This window comes from Oryza glaberrima, chromosome 8, assembly GCF_000147395.1.
Source record: "Oryza glaberrima chromosome 8, OglaRS2, whole genome shotgun sequence".
In the NCBI taxonomy this organism is placed as follows: Eukaryota; Viridiplantae; Streptophyta; class Magnoliopsida; order Poales; family Poaceae; genus Oryza; species Oryza glaberrima.
In genome coordinates, this window is record NC_068333.1 from 16227753 (window position 1) to 16233114 (window position 5362).

At 39.0% G+C, this 5362-nt stretch overlaps 1 long non-coding RNA gene across 1 annotated transcript; it reads right to left on the reverse strand.

Annotated features, from left to right (window-relative positions):
- Positions 1-1178: 1178 nt before the first annotated feature.
- LOC127783245 (uncharacterized) lies at positions 1179-4194 on the reverse strand. Its single transcript, XR_008019258.1, has 5 exons — positions 3598-4194; positions 3307-3497; positions 3114-3223; positions 2942-3035; positions 1179-1417 (listed from the first exon to the last, which is right to left on the reverse strand). It is a non-coding gene; the product is annotated as an uncharacterized LOC127783245 (long non-coding RNA).
- Positions 4195-5362: the final 1168 nt, after the last annotated feature.

A 5362-nucleotide genomic window follows, 5' to 3' on the forward strand; every position in this document is an offset into this window, starting at 1 on the left:
ACAAATATTTAGAAACCAAATCCCAGCTGGAAACCATTTATGGAAAGGTATTAAAGACACTAAATTGATACTCCTAAATATTTTGCATGCATGCACACGCTATCAATTACGAAACCAAGGTATTAAAGACGCTAAATTGATACTCCTAAATAGTATTTTGCATGCATGCCCACGCTGTCAATTTCCAAACCAAATGCACTTAACGGGTGAACCCGGTAATCAAACATTCATGTACTGATCAACTAGACCAGATTGTGATCCAACGGCAGATGTCAGTGGTGCCCGGGCACCACAGAGCCCTATCTGAGCGTCCTATATGTATATATGTATACATAATGTATATATATATATATATATATATGTATATATATATATGTATTCCATATGTATATGCATAATATATATGTAAATAAAAAAAATTGATAGATCGATTTTTAGTCCCAGTTATTCCATATGTATATGCAGAATAGCTAAAGATGGCTCAGCCGGCCACGTGGCTGACCGAGATCTTTAGTCCCAGTTATTTCACCTGGGACTAAAGATCGCGGATTCGTAGTCCCGATGGTTGGATAACCGGGACTAAAGGGGGTTACGAACCGAGAGGAAAAATGGTTTCTTCACTAGTGTTTTTAGCTATTCTTCTATTCTTTTTTGGTAGTGGCAAGTTTTTTTTTTGTGATATCCTTTTTAGCTATTCTTCTATTCCTTTTTGGGTAGTGGCAAGTTTTTTTTGTGATCTCCTTTTTAGCTATTTTTCTATTCCATTTTTGGGTAGTTTGTTGTGTGCCTGTAATCGTCATGGAGAGGTTTCATTGTTTCTCTTCAAAGTCTAATTGGATCGTTTGCTAACTACTCCCTTGTTTCAAAATACTAGTAATCGTGCATGTGAAATGCACGTTCTACCCATTATAATTTGCTTCAACATAATACTACGGAATAATAATGATGGTCCGTTCCTAGATAACAAATTAATCAACATTCACTATCATTTGAAATCAAGATTGAGAATGAGAAAGAAACACTTCAGTGCATAAGAAATATCATAGTAACATTCATATAATCCATGTGGGTAAGAAACAAAGCTATATAAATAAAGATGAAATCAGGCTTCATTTCAATTTCCATGCAAACTAATAGTTAAAAAAAAAGATCAGTACTCCATTTCATACAACCAAGCACAATACACTGCACATGTCTAACTTATAAACTGAGAAAAAAAAAGTCAAGCTGAATTTGAAGAGAAAGTGTACATTCCATCGAAACTGAACTCGAGTCATCCACCAAATACACCTATAATTATTTAATGGGAGCCTTCAATTTGAATTGTGAAATATACCCATATTCTTGTGGGGGCCAAGAATGTTAACTGCTGTGGATTTATGGGCCAAGTCTTTTTGTGGATTACATGAACAGATACCTATGAAATCCAGATAACAAGATGGTTAGCTTCCTGAAGTGAATACAATTTTAGAGGTGAAAGTTTGAAGAGAAGTAAAAAATTTAAACAAGAATCAATGGTGTCAAGCATGAAAGGAACTAAACTGAAGCCAAAATTTTATCAACCACTAATCACATGCACAATTGAGTTTTTTTTGTACAAATATTCTGCAATACAAATTGACATGGGTTTGAGTATTTGAGAAAATACATAAAAAGAAAATCAATGCTCCAGATAATACACTTATAGAAGGAATATCTTCAGTAAGTTCAAGTCTCAAAATTCTTCCTGATTTTCCTCGTGCTTAACAGTTATGAGAAGAAAAGCTGAATATTCTTGATCTGTAACTGTCACTTGATTGTATTATGACATGAAAAACTGAGTATTCTTTGAGTAATGGAAATTAAAAAATATATAACAATATAGAACATGAGGGAATAAGTTGTGAATCATCAAATAGTTTGATACCTCTTTGCAAATAAGCATTGAATGAAAAAAAAATAGTTGCTAAGTTGGTTCAGATTTTGCAGGACTCGTAGTGGCAAAAGCAAATACCAAATATTTAGCCCTACCAAATAAAGATATTCACATATAGAATTGTGTGCATTCTAGTTTTTCCGGACTCCTAGTAAAAAATTGTCAATTGCCAATTTACACTCCTAGAGAAGGACATCTCAAAGTGCCAGACTCCTGTGTCTGACTACATATCCATGAAAATCAAGTAAGTCTTGTCAAATACTCTTGCAGTCTTGCATTCTCAAAACGACACAATTGTGAACTTGGTTGCTCAAGGATAACAAAACTGAAGCACACGTGTTTGCTAAAAATGATTAATTTGAATGAGATACACACCTCATAAACCAGACTTGATGTTGTAAAACAAGAGTAAACCACTCTAGAACAGCTTCTACAGTTCACAGCTTATAACTTTTAAAGAACATATCCCATCTCCATATGAAGCAACGTTATTTCAACTTGTTCTGAAAACACAATATACATAGAGATTTTGTCCCACAAAACTTCTTAAGCTATACATGAACTGAACTTGCGAAATAAAAATATCAAACAACAAATACAGATACTAAAATATATGGAAGCTCTCTTCTTAAAACGCATGAAAGCATTTCTGGTAAGAATGTACCCAAGATTTTAGAACAATGATCCTAACGACAAACCTGGAATATCAAACTGCAAAAATAGATGGCTTGTTTGTTTCGAAACATACCATTCCCTCGAGCTAGCTAGCAAAACTGAAAATATTTTTCCCTAACTAACATAACTTGCATCGTACTTATGAAGTGCATGCCTCGTACCTTTGGATTATGCCATTGAAAAGGTCTCTTTATAAGAAAATGAACACAACAGAATAATTGTATGAAAAATGAAATTGTGCATTTTGTAGCTCTAAACTTCTAGAGCATAGAATTGGAAAATGAAATTGTAGGCCACAATAATAGGTGGATATTCAGATATGACATTCAGGTCGAGTGCTAAAAATTTTACCCCGGCAATGGATTTACAAAATAGACCACAAGATTTAGTCATGGAATTCATGCTCTTTCTTCTTCTTCACCGTTGCTCATGTTGTCACAATTAACTGAAATCACCAAAATTTATAGATAAATGTTATCGACCTACCGTATTCCTGAAAAAAAAATGTTAGCCTACTACAAACCTCTGGGCAAAGCTACCCTTTCAAAGTATTGAGTTATTGACAGTCTGCAATTATGCCTGTGAGAAGGAAATCTGCCATTTTCCTACGGCAAATTCAGATAGTGACAAAACCTGCCAGATATCCAGAAGAGTCAAGGCATAGAAGTCAAGCTAGTGTTCATAATAACATATATAATAGTGAATTAATTTCTTACTGATCTTGGCTTGATCAAAGATTAAATCTGCATAGCTTGATTACATGCAAAGAAGGCACATATTTTTTTTGGAATGGGATATCCTCAGCTTCTTGACCAACTGCTTGCACATTAGGACTCCCGTTTTGACCCACTTTATCAATTCAACAAAGCAAAGCATGCAGACATTTTTCGTCTAGAGGAATATCTGCCTGCGAAAATTCAGCAGGAAAATTTGTTTGTTTAATCCAAGTAAAATTGATAGGAAGTCTGAAGGAAACAACCAGAGCATGCAACAGTAATAACAATCACCTGACTATTCATTGCTTTTGGTCAAGTCCAAACCAAGAAGATCCAAGACGTACCAGACTCTCTCACCGCAGCAGCTACCTTCAAAAGCACTAAGAAGTTGTATTTGTCAGGTAACATTGCAAGTGAAGCATTACCTGTGGTAGATTAAATCGAACTGATTTCTTTGAGGTGGGAAGGAGGAGGCGCAGTCGAGAACACGCTCGGCGGGAGCATGCACTGGTCTTCCCTCCCGCCGGATCTCCATCGCACCGCTTCAATCCCCACCGTCAGGTCTCCTCTCCCTTGCAGGCTGTCGCCGAAGACCACGATCAAGTGCAGATGTGAGCAATCGAAGACGTGGCAGCCTGGATCTGGGCAAAGGACCATGGCAGGGAGTCTTGGATTTGGAGCACACCTAGGGAGGGAGGACTGGAGAATGGTTCCTGTGTAGGAATAAGTCTTGGCTGGTTGGTCTTGGTCTTGTGGTGCCTTTTCTTGCTTTTTAGCTTTCTAGGACAGCATCTCTACTTTCAGTTTGGATGCTCTAGGACAGCTAGGACAGCAGTTTGTTGAGATGCTCTAGGACAGTTTGTTGGGATGCTCTAGGACAGCACCCTCTTGCCCTAGCATGGCTGCTACAAGCAGCTATAAATATGTACCCAATCCTCTTTGGGAGGATATGGCTTTGTGTTTTGTGAATGAAGAAAACCAGAAAATTGCCCTATCTCGAGTGCCATCCTCTTCTCAATTGTAACCATTGAAATTCTAACATCCTGGTGGTTGACGGGAGTACCATCGAGGGCGTGGTGGATGAGGGGTGGTGATGCCGGCAGGTGACACAGGAGAGCGATGAAAGCGGCCGGCGAGGCTGTGTGGCGGTGACGGAGACTACCAGCGAGGTGGAGATGGGGAGGAGGCCGAGCATTTTTTGTGGATGTCAAAATCGAGTGTAGGTGGTGCATCATCGAGGGCGAGATCAAGGGGAGGAGGAGCCGAGGAAGCTATCAGCGGCGTGATTGAGGGGGAAGCGATGATGCGGTGACGGAGTGTGCGGAAGAGATGTGAGTGGGCGACGGGTTTAGAGTGGAGGAATTTGCGGAGGCGGCGCGGAGACTCTGCGCGTGGGCCTAAGATTCTCGTGATTTGGCCGTTCGATTGCACAGTGAAAACTCCTCCTATTTATATTAGTATATATATAGAAGTATAGATAACAATAAGATATGTTGGACCTGATTCGTAGTAGAAAATGTTCCATACGATTCATATTTTGGGACGAAGGGAGCAGCTACTGCTTCATCAACAAATATAAGTTGTGTTTTATGAAAAATTAGATTTGAGGTGAAGTAACTTTCATACCGTTGGTTGAATTTCATTGTTGGGCAAGAGGGTAAGTGGAGAAATTAATATGGGTTGGTTTGGACGGAGAAGTAGTACTATAATTTTTTTTTACCATGGAAAAATTTTGAACGGTAGAACTTTATTTTTATATTTCTGTGAATGGAGAGAGCAATATACATTTATAAACTGTACTTGCACGCACGGCTAAGGAGCCTCTCGAGAGCTCTCGTGACAGCCTGGACGAAAAAAAGTCTTCCTCTTCCCTTTCCTCTCAGATCCCTCTCCCTCGGTGGTTTGCCGCCGATCAGACCGCAGGTGTTGCGGCGGTCAGACCGGTCGACCCGACGGTCTGATCAGCAGGATCCTGATTGTTGTCGGTTTCGGGTTGTCTTGCCGACCCGACTTGTAGATGGTTTCTATGCGTACGGATACTGTTATTATACTAATG